Source organism: Choloepus didactylus, chromosome 2 (assembly GCF_015220235.1).
Source record: "Choloepus didactylus isolate mChoDid1 chromosome 2, mChoDid1.pri, whole genome shotgun sequence".
NCBI lineage: Eukaryota > Metazoa > Chordata > Mammalia > Pilosa > Megalonychidae > Choloepus > Choloepus didactylus.
Window position 1 is genome coordinate 146811935 of NC_051308.1, and position 23567 is coordinate 146835501.

Genomic DNA, 23567 nt, shown 5'->3' on the forward strand with positions numbered 1-23567 from the left:
ACAAGGGACTCAAAGCCATATTAGAGAGGAGATATCAAAGCACTAAATCTTGATCTCCATGAGTCATACTTGGGAAAACCTGTAAGGGGATGCTAAGGTGTCCTGACCAAGATCTGCTAGAAAGAGAATAAACCAAGGACTTCAAGAGTGTAATGCACTGGGAAAGTAAAAGATTTCAGCAAAAGGACCATGGAATTCATGGGGGTGGTGAGGTGGCTACATTGGTTTCAGCATAGGGTAGCAAAATTTCCTCCAGAATCTACCATCCTGCCACTGCTATTGCATGTTGGGGAAAAGTTGCTGAGCATAAATGTGAATTAAAGTAGGTGCAACCCTAAAGCCCAGTCTATGGCACCCCAGTGGTCTGCACAGTAGTCTATCTGGACCAGCAAGGGCATCCCAGCATCATCCAATAAACTGTGCAGGACCAGTCTTCAATGGTGATATCCTATGGACTCCAGCAATGATATGACTTATCAGACTCCAGGACTCTCACCACTTGACACTCAGAAGAGGATGGACCCACTCCACCTCCCACCCTTCAGGTGAATTAGTACCTGTCATTCTTGGGAATTTCTGAGTAAGAAAAGTGTGGGAACTCTTCGCTAACATGGCAAGCATAGATTCAATAATTGAGTAAAAAAAAGATGTGACCACACTTGCACCCTAAATTTGTGAAGATCACATTAGTAACATGAGTTTTGCTCCCTCTGCCTGCCCCCTAAATATTGCTATCTTTGAAGATTTTATACTCCCCCCAGATAGTTCCATCCAATCTTGTGGTTTTATTACCTCCTATAGCCTTGTGTGTCTCATGTCTAGGTATGAAGAAAAATTATAAACTCCAATGCATTGTCTCCAGCTGCCTTCTTAACTTCATCTCCCATAAGGCCTCAAATCTGAGCTGGCTGAAAATGATATTTTTCTAAAACATACTCTTACCCCCACAGAATACCTATTCCCCTAAATTTAATAGTAGTGCTACCCAAGACAGAAATATGGGAGTCCTCTTAGTTGCCCCATTTCCATCAATTTCCACACTACTTAATCCCCCCTCACCACCTTCTCTCATTAACCGTCTTCTTCTTTGCATTAGTCCAGACCCTCATTACTTTCTGCTTGGACATTGCAATAGCCTCCTAACTCCTTATAGCTCCCCAAACATGCTATTTCCTCTGGTTGAAACATGCTTCCCATGTCCTCAGTGCTTGCACCCAGCTTTTTCAGCTCGTAATTTAGTCTCACTTTCTCCAGGAGATTTTCTTCACTCCCCAACTCTGAGTTAGAGGCCACTCCTGTAATGTGCATGTACCCATCCTATCACAGTGCTGGTAACACTTTATCAAAACTTCTGGATTCTTGTTTATCATCCTTTCTAAACTGTGGGATCTGTGAGGGAGGATCTGTCTCATTCCCCATTGCAGTTCATGTCAGCACAGTGCCTGGCATGTAATAGGTATCTAATAATTATTTGATAAATAAATAAATAAAAGTGAACCTTTTCTCCTTCCTTTTAGCCTTTCCCACTCCAGTTCATCCACCACAGTCCATTTCCACACATGATTCTAAAATAAGTCATGTTACTCTAAAGCTCAAAACTTATTGACTGGGAGATGGGGTAATATGGCAGCATAGAGAGGTGTGGAATTTAGTCAGTCCTCTAGAGCAACTAGTAAATAGCCATAAAAAACTAGTAAATAGTCTGGATCAACTGTTTGGGGACATCCATGACTGAACACACATCATACATCAGCCTGGAATGGGTGGAATGGCTGAGATTGCATCATTGGACTGTAAGTAAACCTCTCCAAACTGTGGAACTGGCACCCCTTGCCCACCAGCACAGCAGGCTGAGCTGAAACATTCCCTGTGGAAAAAAGAAGCAGGTTACCTGGAGCAAAGGAAAATAACTCAATCAAGCTCCAACTGCAGTTTTAATTAACAAATATGGACTACTGAATATAAACTACAAGCAGATAAACTCAGAGCAAGCAGGAAAGGAAACAGGTTCCTTCTGGCAGAGAGGAGATGCTGACAGGGAAAAAATACATAGAAATTAAAAACAGAGGCTTTTGGAGACAGCTGAATTCAGAATACTAGAAAACAGCTGTGTCCCAAGAAAAGGGACACAGAGAACCAGGTACCAACCCTGGTCAACTGGTGACACTGATGGGCCGGGGACTGGCTCTGAAAAAGGGCTTTCTTTCTTTTTCCTTTTTTTTCTCTCATCCTAAGTAACTCATTAGAGAAAGCCTCAGCCATTTTCAATTGTCAGCACTGACCCAGGCAAGGGTATAATTAAGAGAGTCAGAGAAACAAAGGAGGAGTTCAAGTACAGAAGATAACTCCCTAAAGGGTGTATCTTCCCTAAGGAAAGGGGAGCAGGGCCCAGATCAAGTGGCTGCCCTCCCTCAGAGAATTCAGATCCCAAGGCCTGGGGAGTGGGGTGGGGGAGGGGGGACTAGTAACAACTTAAGCTTGGTTTCTGACATACTCAGCCCCTGGCCAGCACAGGGTCCCCTGAGAATTAAAAGGACCACACCTCTCTACACCAGTGGGGATCTGTGGGCTGACAAGCACCATCTGCTAGGCAGGATAGGAAAAGCACAGAGTCTAGAGGCCTCACAGGAAAGTCTCACAATCTTCTGGGTCTCCCCCTCAAAGAAACCTGATACTGAATACAGCCTCCTCCTGAGACCTGGGCCTGTCTGGTCTGTGAAAATCTGATTGGGGTAATCAAGGAAACCAGATACCTAGACAACAAATTATGAATCACATTAGGTAAAACAAAGATATGGCCCAGATGAAGGAACAACTTTACACTCCAACTGAGATACAGGAATTGAAACAACTAATTATTAATCAAGCAAATCTAAATCAATTCAAAAATCAAATCAATGAGTTGAGGGAAGATATGGCAAAAGAGATGAAGGATGTAAAGAAGACATTGGGTGAACATAAGGAAGAACTTGAAAGTTTGAAAAAACAATTAGCAGAACTTACGGGAATGGAGGGCACAATACAAGAGAGGAAAAACACAATGGAGACATGTAACAGCAGATTTGAAGAGGCAGAAGAAAGGATTCATGAACTAGAGGACAGGGCATCTGAAATCCTACACACAAAAGAATAGCTAGGGAAAAGAATGGTAAAATATGAGCAGCATCTCCTTGAATGACAACACGAAGTGCATGAATGTACATGTCATGGGTGTCCCAGAAGGAGAAGAGAAGGTAAAAGGGGCAGAAAAAATAATGGAGGAAATAATCACTGAAAATTTCCCATCTCTTAGGAAAGACATAAAATTACAGATCCAAGAAGCACAGCATACCCCAAACAGAATAGATCCAAATAGACCTATGCAAAGACACTTAATAATCAGGTTATCAAATGACAAAGACAAAGAAAGAATTGTAAAAGCAGCAAGAGAAAAGTGATCCATCACATACAAAGGAAGCTCAATAAGACTATGTGAGGATTTCTCAGTAGAAACCATGGAGGTGAGAAAGTATGGTATATTTAAGATACTGAAAAAGAAAAACTGCCAACCAAGAATTCCATATCTGGTAAAACTGACCTTCAAAAATGAGGGAGAGTTTAAAATAGCTTCAGACAAACAGATACTGAGAGAGTTTGTGAAGAAAGTACCTGCTCTACAGGAAATACTAAATGGACCACTACAGACAGATAGGAAAAGACAGGTAAGAGAGGTTTGGAGCACAATATTGCGTGATGGTAGCACAAAAATATAAGTACACTGAACAAAGATGACTATGAGTACAGTTGAAAGAGGAAGGTTGGGGGCATGTAGGACACCAAAAGGAAAGATAAAAGATAAAGACTGGAACTGTATAACTTAGTGAAACCTAGAGTGGTCAATGATTGTGATTAAATGTACAAATATGTTTTTACATTAGGGAAAATAAATGAATGTCAACTTTGCAAGGTGTTAAAAATGGGGTGGTATTGCGGCAAAAATACAATCAATGCAAACTAGAGTCTATAGTTAATAGTAAAATTGTAATATGCTTCCATTAATTGCAACAAAGGCAATATACCAAAGCCAAATGTCTACAAGAGGGGATATAAAGGAGAGGTATAGGATTCTTGGCATTGGTGGTGGTGTCTGACTTTTTAATTTTATTTTATTTTACTTTATTTTTATTTTTTATTTTGTTGTTTTTCAGTTGTCATTTTTCTTTTTCTTTTTACTTTTTTACCTCTTCCTCTTTATTTGTGGAAGAAATGGAAATGTCCTTATATAGATAGTGGTGGTGAATGCATAACTATGTTATTATACAGGGATCCATTAATTGCTTACTTAAGATGGAATGTATGGTGTGTGAATAAAATCATCCAAAAAATAAACAGAGGCACACAAGTGCTGGAGAAAATGTGGAGAAAGGGATATACCTAATCACAGTTGGGGGGAGGGGGTAAGTAGCTTGGTGCAGCCCATCTGGAGGGCAGTGTGGTGGTTCCACAGGAAGCTAAGCATGGGGTTGCCATATGGTCCTGCAACTTGGTTATTGGGTATATTCTTGGAAGAACTGAAAAGAGGGACATAAATGGACATTTGCAGAAGTGGGGTTTATGGTGTCAGTATTGACTATTTGCAGTGAATGGGAATGGATTGTCTGATGAGTGGAATGGCAAACTGTGGTGTATACATACAATGGAATATTGAGCTGCTATAAGAAGGAGTGAAGTTGTGAGGTGAATGAACATTGAAGACAGTATGTTGAGTGAAATAAACCAGACATGGAAAGAAAAACATTATATGCCTCACTAATGTGGACTAACTATAATGTGCAAACCCAGAATTGAGTCTGAGAGCACAGGTTATCAGGGGAATACTTATTGTAAAGGTTCCTAAACTGTAAGCCCTTACAGCATTTATATCTATTGCTGAGTTGTAATGGCTATTTCTAAATTCTGAGATGCTGAGCTCTTTGTGTATAACCTGATTGGTTCCTAGAACTTTGGGTATCTGTGTCACACCTAATACTCAGAGCCAGAGTATGGCAGCTACGAATATCAGCATTACCCTTTACTGCAAATGTTAAAGAGTCTGAAAAATTAGATCAGACTTCAATCGGAGATATGAACAAAATGGACATGGTTAGAACTAAGATAAACCAGACTAAAGGGTAAACGACTATAGTGATGGTGTTTTTAAAACTTCAACTTCTGTGTGAGATCAAAGAAAGAGATGTTTATTAGGTACAAAATGATCTATATTTTTTGTAACACACTATATAATTTAACTTGTAAGGTCAGTTTATTCAAATAACATAATTACATGGAACATTGAATAGGGAGAGAAATCCGGTTGCTTTGTACAGGTTAGTGTGAAACCCCAATACATCCCAGAGTAATTTGAGCAGAGAATTAAAAGTATTTGCAAAGCACCCTTGAGGGATTTAGGGGGAAATGTGGAAATATTAAACTTCCCCACCTGGGGAATTAATGATATTCTTACTAACATTGGGTACTACCAATTTAGATGGCCAAGCCCTTGGTCTTGGGGTTGCCCTCATGCAAAGGAGAGGCTAAGCCTACTTATATTTGTGCCTAAGAGTCACCCCCAGAGAACCTCTTTCATTGCTCAGATGTGGCCTCTCTCTCTAAGCCAACTCACTGCCCTCCTCCCTACATGGGACATGACTCCCAGGGGTATAGGTCTCCCTGGCAATGTGGACCATGGCTTGTGGGGATGAGCTTGGCCCTGGCATTGTGGGATTCAGAAAGTCTTCTTGGACCAAAAGGGGGACGAGAAATAAAACAAAGTAAAGTTTTAGTGGCTGAGAGATCTCAAATACAGTCAAGAGGTCATTTTGGAGGTTATTCTTATGCATTATATAGGTATCACTTTTTAGTTTTTAGTGTATTGGAATAGCTAGAAGGAAATACCTGAAACTGTTGAACTGCAACCCAGTAGCCTTGATTTTAAGATGATTGTATAACTATGTAGCTTACACAGTATGACTGTGTAATTGTGAAAACCTTATGGCTCATGCTCCCTTTATCTAGTGTATGGACAGATGAGTAGAAAAATGGAGACAAAAATTAAGTGAATAATAGGGAGGGATGGGGGGTATAGGATGTTTTGGGTGTTCTTTTTTACTTTAACTTTCATTCTTATTCTTTTTTGTGTGATAATGAAAATGTTCAAAAATTGATTGTGGTGATGAATGCACAACTAAATAATGGTACTGTGAACAATTGATTGGTTCACCATGGATGATTGTATGATATGTGAATATATCTCAGTAAAACTGAATTTTTAAAAAACCTCATTGACTGGAAGACAATTTGGTGGTTCTTTAAAAAGTCATACATAGAATAACTATATGGCCAGGGAATTCCACTCTTAGTTATATAACCCAAAGAGTTGAAAGCAGGTATTCAAACAGATACTTGTATACCAATGTTCTTAGGAGCATTATTTCTGATTGCCAAAAGGTGGACAGACATTTGCACACCAATGTTCACAGGGGCATTATTCACAATTACCAAAAGATGGAAACAACCCAGGTGTTCATCTACAGATGAACAAACACAAAGTGATTTATCCATTCAGTGGAATACTACTCAGACAGAAAATGGAATGAAGTTCTGAAACATGGATGAATCTTGAAAACCTTATGCTAAGTGAAATAACCCAACAGGACAAATATTGTGTGATTCCACTTAAATGAAATATCTAGGATAAGCAAATTCATAAAGACAGAAAGTAGATTAGAAATTATAGGGGTTGGGGGAGGATGGAGAGTTATTGCTTAATGGGTTTCTGTTTCTGTTTTGGATGAAAAAATTTTATTAATGGACGGTGCTGATGGTAGCACAACACTGTAAAACTAATTAATGCCACTTAATTGTACTTTTTTAATGATCAGTGTTAAATTATATAATATATACGTTACCACACACAGAAAAAAACACTTGTCATTTGTTCCCCGTTACTCACAATAGCATTTCCCTAAAGGTATACTATGTTACACTGCTCTCAGAAAAAAAAGTAATGCTAATGATATTTTTTTTTCTAAAATATATTGGTAGAAAGAGAAAAGCAGCCCTTGACAGTTAGGAGCTGTGCCTGGTACAATCAGCTAAGTCTTGGGATTCTCCTGTTGAACATAAATAATTTCATAGAAACTTGACATCAGATAAGGCCACTCTGAGATCATGATGGATCAAGAAAAAAACGAGACCACGCCGTAATCATGTCTGAACACAGGAAAAAAATGAATGTTGTCCGAATCACAAAAATGACCAAACATCCCTCTTAGCCTGGGTAATATGAGTGACTGCTTTTTTTAATGTTTTTATTATTATTATTATTTTTTTTTTACCAATTTTGTTTTAACCTTGGTCAAGTTTTTCCTCATTTTATATAAGATTTATTAAGATAATCATAGAAATAGCCTAATCCTGACAGCATCCAATCCTGAGCAGCAGAGCCCCACTTCCCTGAACCCTCTCCAAAATCACTTCAGACAAGCCCAAATCCTACAATTAATCCTTTCTAACACCGTCTTACTGAGATGCCCCACATTCCCCGTGGTGTGCATCCTTCCTTGGGCCACGAGTAATAAGCCCAACTGTTCAGTCACAGGTATATTCCTGTTGGTCTTTGGCTGGATGGCAGTGAGAGGGTTTTGTGCCACATGTAAGTAAAATACTAAACACATTTATACTATTGCTTATGTGATGATGTGGCTTTAAGAAACAATGTGCTGAACCCAAGAATGACAGGAAGTCACATGGGCACCTGATGTCTGATCTGTATATTGGCACACGGGCAGCATTTACCAACTAATTTTGCATTGATTTATGGCTACTATTGTCCCATGTTTTGATATTTTAAAATTGCATTCATATTAAACATTTATGCTAAAACTCATTCTCCTGGATCTGTCCAGACTGAAGGATGTTTCTGGCTTCTTTGTTTCAAAGGAGAGTTCTAAATATGCGTCTGTCAGATATAGCTCAAGCACCAGCTCCCTCCCTCACATTTGGGAAGCACGAGCATATGTATGACATTTAGAGCGTGTACTGCAGAAGGGATATGGCACTTCAGACAGTGAGAAGATCCAGATACTGAACTAATCCTGTAAATGCAGGAGCCAACGGTTCCTTTCGGAGGTGTTTGCACTGATGGTGTGTAAACCCCTCCTTTGTCTTCTCTCATCTCATTAAAACCCACAAAAGGACGTCTTTGTGTAGCTAGGGTTTTTGTGGAAATCAGAGAGGTGCCAAATTTCACCTATGGATTCATTCAACTTTTTGCAGGAAAGTCTTGATTTTCACAGGCCATAGAAATGGGCATGTGTTTTGATACCATTTTACTTAGATCTTGAGAGGAAGGAGAAGCTTCCTGTCAATATCTGAGTTACACACATAATCTGAAAAAGAAGATGGAACATTTTGAACTAAAGTGGAAGATGGAAGTGGCTGTAGCTGGACTATGAACTCTTTGCAGATGGACTGTTCTTTCCAGTCGTTGCTACTTAAAGCATGGTCCAAGCTGCAGCAGCATTGGCTTCACCTGATGCTTGTTAGTTGTTACTGATGGAATCAGTAATCCTATGGAATCAGAATCTACATTTGAATAAAATCCCTTGGTGCTTTCTGTGCACATTGAGAAGTACTGGGAATCTGGGTATACATAGAACTCACCAGTTGAAGGAGAGAAAAAAAAAAAGAAAGGAAAGAAGGAGGGGAGAGAGAAGGAGGCAGGCAAGTAATCTTATTTTGAAAGCTCTAACTCTAGATTATCAATAAATGAGTATATTAGCATTTCAAAAATGAAGAGATATAAAAAATTAATTAAAATTCAAAAACACAAATGCAATCCATGCTATAGTCTTTTTGTTTGCTTCCTCTGTTTTCTAATCTCTCACATCCACTGTCACACAATTTCTCCCGACTAACTTTTTAACCTAAGTACTAATATGGATAAAGTACCACATGAAATTTTGATGTTAAAATGCTGCCAGCTTTGACCTAAAGGTAAGGGTACCAATATCTCCCCTTTATTAGCTATCTAGATAGCAGTGCACTGTATACATATTATTTTCAATTTGATTTCTCTATGTTTTTAAGGCTTTTTTTTTTTTGTCACTGTTGTTTATATTCTCCACCAGAGCTGAACACTAACTTTCATCCATTTTGTTTCAGTAGGAAATATGCTGTCCAAAATCAAACTGTATTAACTCAATATTCAACTTTATAATTTGGACTCACTTAAAGTGGTAAAATAAAGTTATAAGGACTCCCCCCAAATTTTTTCAGCCTTGGACAAAATTCAAGGAAAGCTGGAGGTCATGGTGGTATTTGATAATGTATCTTGAGCAGAAATAATCTTGTTACATGAGTACTTTGAGAATTCTAAGTACTGTGCTGGCTCTCATCCTTCTTAGCAAAGATAAGGGAATGTCGGAAAGTGCTCACACTCCAGTGACCTCAGGAACATAATAAACAGAGAGCAGAACCCATGGATAGGGTAAAGAACCTAAGTTTAATTGCAGTTCTTCTCATCTATAATTTCTGAGGAGCAGGAAGTTAACTACAAGCAAGGAGCAACTGTTAACCATAAATTTTTTGTTTGTTCCAGGAGATCAAAGATCTTATTTAAAAAAATCTTATAAAAAAATCTTATAAACCATATTTGTTATAGGAAATTATATTTTTTCCATTAATCTATAGAACATTAATTATGTAGAATGTATTTCTCCATTAATCTATAGAACATTAATTATGTAGATTATTCAGCACCCTGTGAATGAACTTGCCAGCCTTGTACAAATTATCCCTCCATGATATTTAGTGTGAAGGGTCTCATTAGTCAGACTCTCCGCTTAGCTTTCCACTTACAGCTGGCTCAAAATAAAGGGTGCCCTGGTAGATACACTTCCAAACACACCAGAAAGTCTCATTCTTCCACAGAATCATAATTAGGCAATTGTTATTTATCTTTAACTTACTGAAAACTTTCCTTCTAGCTAGATTACTTATCTACAATTAAATAATATTTTTAAACATTAGCTTAAAAATAGTGTACCCTGAGGGTGGGGGAGGAGATTAATAAGTAGAACATAAAGCAAGTGTTCTAAACTTGTTTTGTGAAAAAAATTTATACCTAATATTCTAAAGCCAAGGAGCTGTTCACTCTCCTTTTGGGCAATGGATCAAGGAAAGGCCCGATGGGATTTTGCACATTGTTTTCCCTCTAAAAGCTCATATTCTTTTTATCAAGCTACTCTTACAACCACCATTGGGACCAGACATTCATATAATTTTAAGTGATTTTTTGTTGACATATAACATATAGAAATTTGTACAAATCATGGGGATTTCCCCAAATTGAGCCCACACATGTAACCGGTGCCCAGATGAAGAAATAGAACATTATGAGGCTCCGAGAAGACTTCCGTCTTGCCATCTCCCAGTCACTACAAAGCCCCCTACCTGCTCAGAGGTAACTTTCAACATCATAGATTAGCTCTGCCAGTTTCTGAACTTTAAGTAAATGGAATGGTATGATAGTAACTCTTTTGTATCACACTTCTTTTACAAACAATAATATAACTTCACGTAACTCATTCAGAGTATTGTTTGTAATTGTGGTGCATATATTCTCTTTGTGTAACATTCCATGGTAGGAATATATCACAATTTGTTTTTCCATTCTACTATTATTAGCATTTGCTTGGTTTCCAGTTTGGGGCTGTTACAAATAGTGCTGCTATATGTATAATTTTAGATCACAAGTAATATAATCAGTTTGAAGAAGGGAAAGTTTAGTAGATACATTTTTCTTCAGCATTATCTTTTTAAAAAATGAGGCTATGGGATTAGATAGAGCAGAGATGAAACTTATGTTTATATTTTATGTTCCTCTAAAGTCTTAACCCCACTTCTTTCTTTACATGAGAAGTAGCCAGTTTTCCAACTGTGTTAGTTTCCTGTTGCTGCTGTAGTGAATTACTGAAAACTTTTTGGTTTAAAACAACACAACTTTATTCTTATTCCAAAATAAGTCTTATGGGACTAAAATTAAGGTGTTGGCAGGGCTGCATTCCTTCTAGAGACTCCGAGGGTGAACCTGTTTCTCATCTTTTCCAGCTTCTAGAGGCTGCCCTCATTCCTTGGCTTGTGTCGCTCCATCATCTGCTTCCAGCAATTGCATTGCTCTGTCGCTCCATCATCTGCTTCCAGTGCCACATCTCCTCTAACTCTCCTGGCTCCCTCTTACCCTTATAAGGACCCTGTGGCTAGACTGGGCCCACCTGGATAATGCGGAATAATCTTCCTTTCCAAGATCCTTAACTTAATCATATCTGCAAAGTCCTTCATGCCAAGTAAGGTAACACACTCATAGGTTCCTGGATTAGGACATGGACATTCAGACATTTGGGGGGCAGGCAAGATTCTGACTACCACACCAACCCTCTGAAATTACTTCCAGGTCCTATTTCCTAGCACATTTTGCCTTTGCCTCCTCACTGAAGTAAAGCAAGAACTTAATAACCTTTTATTCTGTGATCTCAACTGACAGACATTTACATTGTGAGCTCCTTGAGGGCAGGGATTGACCAGGTTTATTGCTATTTTCTCACGACTAGAATAATCACTGATATGCAGTGGGTACTCAGTAAATATTGATGGGTTGGTTGAATGAATGAAGGAGAAGTGTTTCTCACATCCTCATGTCCTCTCCCTGACACCCAAGGACCTAGGGATGGCTGCCTGGAGCTGTAGTTTTACTCCATATTCTGGTTTTAGCCAAAGCACTTAAGGTTTCTCTGGGCCTCAGTTTCCTCATCTTATAAATGAGCTTACAGACACAGGTAATATCCTAGAGTATCTGGTCAACATGAATATTCTTTTTAAGTGGAAACAATGCTTTGCTAAATTGTAAAATGAAAAAGACAGAATTAAAAATTTTATAAGTAGTAGGATTTAAACTCACTCAATATTATGCACCATACTATGTGATATGTTAATAGAGAAACTTGGTATGGTGTATAGGGGAAATCTCTGTACTATTTTTGCAATTTTTCTATAAATTTAAAACTGTTCTAAAATGAAAGTTTATTTTTTAATTTAAAATAAAAAGTGGCAATAAGACTAGATTATAAGAGATCAGGAACCATGTTCTCCCTCATATTTGTTTACATAGACCCTAGTGCCCAATAAGTGTTCACATATAAACAGAGAAAATATTTTTGTGGATTTCACACCCTGCACATACAGGGTTCTAGCAGCTTATTAAAACTGTGGAGTAAACTGTTTTACATAAAGACTAACTGGTCTGGATGGAGTCATGGTGTAAGTTGGGAAATATGTAGCTTTTAAAGAAGGGCGTGAAGGGGACCAGAAAGTATATGTGTAGTTTGGAAAGAATATTTAATTATGATTTTATATTTCAAAAATAAAAACAAATTTGTGTCTCTGTAATTCTGAGTGACAGGGGGTTTGGGGGCAGGGGTGGGGGAGTGGCTGTTGAAGAAGTGTGTATAGAGTATATGTTCAAATGTGAGTACAAATCCAAAACCGGTTAGAAAGTACGACATGTCCATGTACGGATTTGTGAAGTTTGAGAAAAATTGGACCAAATAATTGGGTTCCCCATTAAAACTGCTTTATTACTAAGAAAATTAAGCTACCCATTAAACATCAGTGATTAGTCCTTCAATGTCTTCAAATCCAATGATCATCTCTAAACATTGCTTATGTACTTCCAACCCTAAAAAATTATCTTTTTAAAAGCTTAGGCAATGACAAAAAGTATGCATAGAAAAAGTTACATAAAGGAAACATAAATGTTATCCATTCTCATTTTTTTTATGTGTAGATTATGGATCACATTTCTTTCTCTTTTATTTTAGTAAGCATGCTTTTTTCTATGATGAAAATAAAATTAACATGTAAAAAGTATTTTGAATTTTAGGAATCTATGTAAAAAGATTTTGTGGTTGAGTTGTAATTTAAGCAATTAATTACAAATTTCCATGCACATGAACATATATAATCAGAATTTTGAAAAAGTGTTTAGAGAAGAATTCTTGATTTCCCCTCTGCTCCTTCCTTCCAACATGCTCCTCCCTTGGCCTTTCCATCTTAAGATGGAGTATGACCATCCTTACATCCGTTCAAACCAAAACCATAGAAACCTTCATTTATCCAGCTTTTTCCCCTCACTCTCCCATAAACAGCCCAACAACTTCTGTCAACTCTACTTCTAAAATACATCTTGAAGCCATCCATTTCTCACCATCTCTCCTGTCACCACTTTAGTCTGAACCAGCATTTTACAAACTATGCTATGCAACCCACTGGTGAGTTATGAAGTCAGTTTAGTGGATGACAGCCAGCATTTTTTCTTTTATAGTGAAATAGAACAGAAAATACCAGAGTGTAAAGCTCATGGTAAAGGTAGGTATTGTTTCATTAAAATTTGTATTTATGTATAAATGTCTAGGTACTGAGTTGTCACATAAAATATATTTCTGCTTGTGAGTTATGGTAGTAAAATGTTCAAAATCCTACATTTAAGCCCCCATAATTTCTCACCTGTGCTGCTTAAAACCTGGGATGCATATTCTTAAGATGATGAGAAGCCAAACATCTTACAATATCCTAAAGGTCCAACATGATCCAGCTCCTGCTTCTCTCTCTGGCCACATCTTTCACTAACCATGTTCCAGTCATACTGGCCTCCTGGTCATTAAACACAAAACCTTCCCCACTTGGGACTCTGCACTTGCTGTTTTCTCTGCCTAGAATGTTCTTCAAGACACATGCAGATGCCTCCAGTGCCATCCCCACAGAGTGGCCTTTCTAAAATGCACCCCCATTCCCACTTGATTTTAGTTCTTTCATGGCACATATTACTATCTGAAATTATCTTGTGTGTTTGTTTTTTTTTCAAACTTCTTTACTGCCTATCTCTTTTTGCTAGTATGTAAGCTCTAAGAGAGCAGAGCTTTCCTTGTCTGCCTTGATATATCTCCAATGTCTAAAATAGAGTTTGGTACATATTGGTGCTCAATAAACATTTATTGATTAAGTGACTTACTATATGTAAAACACTATGTCAGATGGTGGGTGTGGAAGATTAAAGTTAGCCAGGGGTAAGAGTAAGTGCATATTATTGCTTAATGGGTACAGAATTTCTCTTTGAGGTGAAAAATTGGGGTAATGGCCATTGGTGATGGTTGCACAATATTATGAATGCAATTATTACTACTGAATTGTGCACTTGACACAATTAACCAACAGGAAATTTTGAGTTGTGTATATGTAACTACAACAAAAAGTGAAAAAAAAAAAAATGAAAGACACACCCTACAGAGTCACTTATACTGTACGCATTCCCTAATTACTTAATTCTATTCCCTTCCAGAATAAGCTCCAGTGTGTAAGGATCCTGCCAATTTTGTTCACCATTTAGACCCCCTGTCTTTCATTGTGCCTGGTACCTGGAGGATAAATATTTCTAAGTGGGTGAGTGAGATCTTAAATTTGTGGTGTCTCTAATACACAGGGTTTAGTGATTTTTAGCAGGTCTCTGCAGCCTAGATTAAGCATAGAAAGTGTAAATATTTGGGTTCATTCAGGGTACAGATAGTTAATCATTTGTTGAAGCTAACCATGGGAGACTCACAAAAGGAACAGACTTCTGTGTGGACTTCTTTGAGCTTCACTGTTTTTTATAACCAGCTTAGATCTCTTTCTAAAAACTAATATCCAAAGTTATACTAGTATTAATTTTCAAGTTGTCATTTCTAAAGAAAAATAATTAAAGTACTGGCACATCTATATTTTTCTCACTCCATTCTTTGGAACATAAATCCTAATTAGTGCTTATTTTTGCTCATTACAATTCTAAGGAATCATTTGCATTTTACTTAAGAAACCATATTTACTTCTTACGTTACTTTCCTCCATAATATAGTGTTCTAGAGAGTCCATCTACTGATTGTAAAAATCTGGAACATACCCTTACTGTAAATAAGTCTATCACCAATCAGCTAAAGACCAATAAATATGCAGGAAATAATTAAGTGTACCATCCAACCAAGTCACTGATATTAAACATTATCAGAATGATTTCCCGGTCTCAATTCATCCTGATCTTAACTCTCCCACCAAAAAAAAAAAAACAAAAAACGCACACAAAAAAACCCTAGCAGCCAATGTTTAGGCTAGCTGAGAACCACAGATCTTCTGGAAAGTCCTGATTGCCAATACTGAGTCAACCAAGGTAATTGACCCACTAGTGGCAGATTGGCTTCTTAAGATAATTGAAGGACTCTGATTTTTTGTTTTGGTGGAGAGGAATAAATAACTTACTATGTATATTTTCATTAGTCATCTATGTTTCTCTATGATGGTTATATTTTATTGTGGGAAACAAAATTAGTTCCATATTTGGATACCATGATCAAGATGTTTACATCTTCCAAAGGTTAACATGAGGAAGAACATAAGAAAAATTAAGCTTGGCTTCAAGTATAGTGGGAAAGTACATCATTAAAACTTTATCTCCTTCCTCTAAGAATGTTGAAGCACTCAGAAAATACTACAGTCAGCTTTTTTGGCAAGGCTCATTGATTGCAAGTGATACCATTTCCTCTTGCAAGTAAGGAGGATGGAGTCAGAAACAAGTGGCCTTACTCAAGGACGTACATCACAATCAAAATTAGAATTTAGACCTACTTTGGGGCCCACCCACAGAACTTCCACAACTGAAACCAATATTCTGGAATTGTCATCTGACAGGAATTGTTCTCAAAGCCTGCCAAACCCCAGGCTATAGCCTAACTTTGATTCTAATCAAAGTAATCACAGAATGATGGAATTTGAGAGGAAAAGGACCTTCTACACACTCAATTTGATCCCTCACTTCACAGATAAATAAGCAAATGCCAGCGAAGTGAAAGCACTTACCTAAGATGGTCACGACTCAGTAGTAAAGCCAAGACTGGAATCCAAGTTTCTAGATTTGCAGACTAAAGATTTTCCACCATGTTACTCAAAAATATCAGAGTCCAGAGTCCATGCTGAGGCCTGAAGAGGGCTGTTCTACTACTTGCCACAGTCAGTGGAGTTGGGTGAACTAATTTCTTTGATCTCCAGGCTGAAAAAATACAACACAGTTCAGCTGTGACCATAAAAGCTAACTTAGGACAGGAAGTTCTGAGATCTAGGCTGTCAATCAAGAATGAGTTTACTTATCCTTGTTGTTCCAGGAACTAACCTGGCAATCTAGCAGGTGCTCAACAAATGTTAAAAGAATTTAATGCTTTTATAACTCTCAACTCTACCTGTTTATTTGTTTTTCTGGTTTGTTTCAGTGGGGAAGATGAACCAATTCCCTTAATATATGATCTTGGGGATGAGTAATACAGATCAGTAAGAGAGCAAAGGGCCTCCAAGCTAAAAACAGCAAATGTGAGACTTGGATTTGGATAAGCATGGACTATGGTAAACAGGGGCACCTACATTGTAGAATGTTCATACAGAAGGTGAGGTTGAATAGATTAGAGTAGGATTAAATTGTTGAGAATCTTCAGTAAGGAATTTAGACTCAGGAGTTGAGTGCTGTAAGTTTTTGAGAAGAGTTATGACAAAAATTTGTGTTTAAAATAATGAGTCAGTCAGTAGCATGTGTGATAAATGGGCAAGGAGAGAGAATGGAAGCAGAGATTGATTAGGAAACTGTATGAGAGTCCAAGAGCACACATTTTGAGTGCCTCTCCATTTTGCCTCTTAACAAGTCACAAACTAAACCAAAAAACTAACAGTCTCACTGCAGCCACCAGCCTCTGCTATAGGACAAATGGTTTCTTCTTCTCCACCCTTTGAAATTTTGTCCCCCTTCTCCCCATCTCCAAGACTGCCTCACTTAGGTTGCCAATTCCATCATGAGGGTGCAAATCTCCTGGTCTACAGCAGCCACCCGCTACTGGACCTGCAGCCCAAAACTCTGTGGAAGGGTGTTATTCTTTGAGCAGCTCACCATCATCTCTCCCGGGTTATTGATCTGACAAGGCTGAGCTGACACCGTGGGAGCAAGGAATCATGGGGGTATCCTGAAAGAGTTGTGAGGAAACCATGGCTCAGTGATGAGTCAAAAAATGGAATACACAGAAGGGGTCAAGACAAGACAGTGGGTCAGAAATCAGAAAAGCAACAAAAACCATAACAATGAGCCACTTTGAGAGACCTTTTTCTTTCCCCTGGATTGAATTCCGCACAAATTTGCCATTATGTTAAAAGTCTATCGGAACAGGAGCAACCAAGATGGTGGCACAAGATGCTACAGGGGGCCATACCACCAAAGAATCATTGAACAACTAGCAAAAACTGAGAAAGCCATCTCAAAAACTTAAGGCAAAAAAAGAGCAGTGATCCTGGGTATTTCCAGATGAATTTACTTTAGACTAACCTGGGGTGGGGTTGGGGACTTGGCAGTGTCTCAACTTTATCAAGTTGTTTGTATCCAACTTTATAACTGAACACACCTCCAGGCTCCAGGTCTTTTAACCTGGACAACCTTTTACCTCTGTTAACCCCACCCCAAGCTGTTTTGTTAGACTGCTATGCTAGGAGTGGTTGTTGAAATTGGTGTTGGAGAGAATGTTCCGTAAACAAATAGGTAATGAAAGAGTTTCCCACTAAGGTTCATAGATCATGGCTAAATTTGGAAGTATAGCAGCCACTTGTCAAAGCCCACCTTGTCACTCATCACAGCCCATCTTTATTTAGCAAATAAACTTGAAATTCATACTTTAATAATAATAATAATATTAAGAGAAGCTCGTGGCACCCTTGGTGACCCCTCTCCCAAGCCCTCCCTGGTGAGGTGTGAAGCCAGCCTGTGCTCCCGTGGTGGGCTCCTGGTCCTGTTCAGAGGGAGCAGAGTAATCCCTATGCACCTCTGTCCGGTAAGCAGTCTTAAAGACTGAACCAGGAACACGTCTCTGGCTTGCCCTCACAGGACTTGCCCTGCAGGCAGAAGCAGTTTGTGGACGGCTAAAGCAGTGTTAAAAATAATAAAGACAAAGCAGCCTGAAGTAAATTATTACTTCCTTTAAGTCATACAACAGAGCACCCAGGAGGGGGAGAAAGTCTTTTTTGCAGAGAGTACAGAGGTCATTCAAATCCCTGTAAATTGGGAAATTCCTAAGGCCATCAGCAATCAAAACAACAGGACAAGATACAGGGTTAGAAAAGACAGAGAGGAATTTGCAGTTCACATTTGCCTCAGGCTGATCTTCTCTTCAGGAAGTCTAAACTCTGAGGGAGAACACCAGCCAACACAGAGCCAATTTGCAAGGAGTGTGAAAGGTATTTATTGCATTGGTTTGTTTTTGTTAGCTCCTGGCACACAAGGAAATTTCTGTCATACCACTAGCCAGACATAAACTTAGGGAACAGGTACCACAGGATCTAAATCCCAGGGTTAACACTTTAAAATATTAAAATGTACAGTATGAAACAAAATACTACAGACAGAGAAAAAGAAATAATGGCTCACCCAAAGGATCAGGAAAAATAAATCCAGAAACCATCCACAAAGAACACCAGACTTTGGATAAACTGAAAAAACTTAAAAAAAAAAAAATCCTCAGTATGCTTGAGAAGATAAAGAAAAACATGAGGAAGAACTAAAGGATACAGGGAAACAATGAAGGAAAAATATGAGAATATCAAAGAGATAGACATTTGAAAAAGGAACCAAACAGGACTACTAGAGTTGTAGACCACAATAATGGAAATGAAAAATTCCCCAGGGGGTTACAATGCTGTTTTGAGTTGGCAGAAGCAAGAATCAGTGATCTCAAAGACAAGCCAACTGACATAATTCAGGCTGAGGAGCAGAAAGAGAAAAGAATTTTTAAGAAGTGAACAGAACCTGAGAGACCAGTGGGTTGCCATCAAGCATGCCAATATATGCATTATGGGAATCCCAGAAGGAGAAGAAAGGAAAAGGGCAGAAGGAGTATTGAAAGAAATAATGGCAGAAAACTTCCCAAATTTAATGAAAGATATGGATAGCACATTCAGGATGCCTAATGAACCCTGAGCCAGATAAACTCGAGAGAACCATGACCAAACACATGGTAATCAAAATGCCTAATGCCACGGACAAGGAGAGAGTTCTGAAAGATGTAAGAGACAAGCAATGTGTTAGGTACAAGGGAGCCCCAATAAGATGAAGTGCTGTTTTCTCATCAAAAATCGAGGAAAGAAGGCAGCGGGACAAAATATTTAAAGTGCTGAAAGAAAACAATTACCAATCAAGAATTTTGTATCTGGTTAAATTATCTTTCAAAAAATGAGGGAGATCTTTTGTTGCTCATATGCGGCTTCTCTCTCCGAGCCAACTTGGCAGGTGGACTTGTTGCCTTCCGCCCTATGTGGGACATGACTCCCAGGGGTGTAAATCTCCCTGGCATTCTGGGACATGATTCCCGGGAATGAGCCTGGACCCAGCATTGTGGATTGAGAAGGTCTTCTTGACCAAAAGGGGGAAGAGAAATGAAACAAAATCAAGTTTCAGGGGCTGAGAGATTTCAAATGGAGTCAAGAGGTCATTCTGGAGGTTATTCTTATGCATTAGATATCCCTTTTAAGTTTTTAGTATATGAGACTAGCTAGAAGGAAATACCTGAAACTGTTGACCTGCAATCCAGTAGCCTGCATTCTTGAAGATGATTGTACAACTAAATATCTTATATGGTGTGAATGCATGAATGTGAACAGCTTGTAGCTCACACTTCCTTTATCCAGTGTATGGACAGATGAGTAGAAAAATGGGGACAAAAAGTAAATTAATATTAGGGGGTGGGAGTTGAGGGGTAGGGGATGTTTTGAATGTTCTTTATTACTTTTATTTTTATTTTTACTGTTTTTTTGGAGCAATGAAAATGTTTAAATATTAATTGTGGTGATGAATGCACAATATGACAATAATGTGAATAATTGTACACTTTGGATGATTGTAGATTATGTGAATATATCTCAATAAAATTGCATTTAAAAAATGAGGGAGAAATTAAGACATTCCCAGATAAACAAAAGCTGAGGGAGTTCAACATCACAAAATCTGCCCTACAAGCAATGCTAAAAGGAGTCTTTCAGACCAGAAGAAAGGACACTGGACAATGAATAGAAGGGGCATAAAGATATAAAGATGTCCAGTAAAGTTAACCTTCTGGGTAACTATGAATGCCATTACAATTATATTTTATTTTTTACTATGTAACTACACTTTTTACTTCTTACAGATTCTAAAATGCCAATGTACAAAAAATAATGATAAATCTATGGTTGTGGACATATACTGGATAAAGATATACTTTGTAACAAGTGCAACAAAAAAGTGGGAGGACCAAAAGCTATAGAAACATTGTATGTATATGCTATTGAGGTGAAGTTGGTATCAAATCAAACATCATTGTTATAGGTTTAGGATGTTAAATTGAAGCCCCATGGTAACCACAAGGAAAAGATATGAAACATGTATACAGAAAGAAATGTAAAGGGAGGGACTCAGAATGGTACACTACAAAAAATCAAATGAATATGACAATAGGTATTAACAGAAGAATTGAGAAACAAAAACAGTATAACTTACAAAGACCAAATAGCAAAATGGCACAAGAACATCCTGAATTATCAATAGTTACTTTAAATGCATATGAAACAAACTTGCCCATCAAAAGGCAGAGATGGACAGAATGGATAAAATAAGCCTGATCCAAATATATGCTGTTTACAAGAGACTCACCTTAAATTCAGACACACATAGATTGAAAGTGAAAGAATGGGAAAAAATATACCATGCAAAGAGTAACCAAAAGAGAAGTGGGATAGCTACACGAATATTACATAAAACAGTTCTTTAAGCCAAGAACTGTTATGAGGGACAAAGAAGGTCACTATATACTGATGAGTCAATTCAACACAACGTTGTGAATATAATTAATACTATTGAATTGTACACTTGAAAGTAGCTAAAAAGGAAATTTTTGAGTTATATACATGTTACCACAACAAAAAAAAAAAGTCTGTCACAGGCTCCACTCTTCTCTTCTAACTTCTATACCTACTCTTTCCTCATTCATGGCAAAGTGCCCCAGAACTTGCCTTCCCTCTTTCCCTTGCTCATCCACAGGTCCCCTTATGAGGGTCAGCCTGCTCACCAACCTCGCACCAACCTCCCACCGAGTGCGGCTTTCCACATCCTGACATCACAACCTGTAGCATCTGTCACCTCTCAGTTCCCGTCTTATTCGCAAGCTATGTTATTTTCTAAATCCTTTTGAGTCTCTCTCTGCAACATTGATTGCATTTTTATTTACTTTCCTTTTATTATTAAAATTATTAAATATTAATAATTATTTTATTATCAGCTCTTTTATTTCGTTTCCCTGTTTCAAACAAAGCATCAGACTTAACCACTTTGCAGTCCTTGACCAGTCTCTCCATCACTAACATATTTTGTACTGCCATTCATCTAATTTGACACTGAGAATCTTCCTCAAATGTCATGGTAATCACATCACTAAGCCCTCAAACCTACACTTGCTCCTTGCTAATTGCCTTGTTTCAAATTAAAGCTCTTGTTAATAGCATGGGAGAGTTGGAAGGAACGTCATCAATACTTCAAATATCATTTTACATTAACAGATCTAAGACTCAGGGAGATTATGATCCTTCATGGTTACCTTAGTCTGTTAGGCACCTCACTATTTGCAAATTGCTCCTTCTCAATTTATAACTTGAACAAAATCCTACCCTCTTTTGCCTCCTCCATTCATATGTCCTTTCTATCTACAACACAGTGTACTTTAAAAACTGCTCATTTCATCGCCTTAAAACCTCTCTTGATTAGCCTGCCTGACAACACAAATCATTCCAGGAAGCGTAATTCCTGGGTGAAGTTTGGTTTTTGGTCAGGTCTGTTCATCAGGTCAGGATTGGGCCCTCTTGTAAGCTTGGGCAGCCTAGTGGGACCACTGAGCTCCAATGAGGGGTGCTGCCCCCTCATTCCTGGCTTTGCAAGGAGGCATATGATCATTGGCAGTGGGGGAAATATTAGGAGGATATGCTTTCTCATATATAAAGGATTGTATATCATTTCCATATGTAGTCATTTACAAAGAAATAATTTTTAAACTGCAAGTCAAACCATATCCCCCACATGGTGTATGTGTATAAACATACGTTATGTATATGTGTATGTCTATGTCTATGTGTATGCATATGTATATTTATGGTGAATAATATACATCTTATATTTTAACATAGAAAAGTAATAAAAAAATCTTATACTCTAATACCCTGTATGGGAATTTCACTATATTCGTTTTTCTTTATAAGCTCCTGTCACTCAAAATGTCAGGTATATATACAGAGAATTTTCTTATTTTATTATGTTTTTCCATTTCCTACAGTCCTACCTTCCTTCTCTCTCATTCTTTTCAAATTTCCACCTACCCTTGATCTTTATCCTGAGTAGAAATGCAGTGATCACCCATATTACTTTTCATGTGTCCCTGAAAGTGCTCTTTGAAAGTTTTGCTCGGGTAGTTTCTGGATAGTATACGCAATGATTAGATAAGATGACAAGACTAGCAGTGGCTGTGGTGTAGAATTTAGTTGGAGGTAGATGAACAGAGGAAGGGGCTATTTGGCAATAGCAGGTGTGCTGGTTTGGATGTATTATGTCCCCCCAAACACTGTGTTCTTCAATACAATCTTGTGGAGTTGTGGCCATGGAGGTGTGGCCCCACTCATTCAGCATGGTCTTGATTAGTTTACCAGAGCTCTATATAAGCTCAGACAGAAGGAGCTCAGTGCTGCATCTTGGAGAGATATTTTGGAGACTGCCTTTGAAAGCAGACTTTTGCTGACGCTTTGGAGATACTAGCCCAGACTTTGCCTGGAGAAGCTAAGCCTAGAGACATTTTGGAGCACAACCTGGGAGCAAGAAGACACCAGCCACGTGCCTTCCCAGCTAACAGAGGTTTTCCGGATGCCAATGGCTTTTCTCCAGTGAAGGTATACTCATGTTTATGCCTTTGTTTAGACACTTTTGTGGACTCAGAACTAAAAATTTGTAACCAAATAAGCCTCCTTTATAAAAGCCAATTCATTTCTGGTATTTTGCATAAAAAGCAGCATTAGCAAATCGGACCAGCAGGGAAAACCTAGGAGCACTGTGCCACAATGGGCACAACTACCAAACGCATGGTGGTGTTCACAGTGCTTAGTCTAATTTGGGAGTTGCACACAGGAACACCTGTGAGATTATCAGTTACTAGCATGGGCATCAAAAGGGAGGGAAAGCAGTAAGTAGACTTTAGTCAAGACTAGAGAACAGGAGAATAAACGGTGAGTCATCTTTACAACAGCCTGAGGTGGGGAGAAGAACCCCACTGAGACTTGCCTTGAATGGTTCTGACTCCTTGTAATTGTGCCTGTGGCCTATCTCAACTGACAGCTGTGGCTATTTTAAATTCGAAATTCAGCTGTTCCTTTGC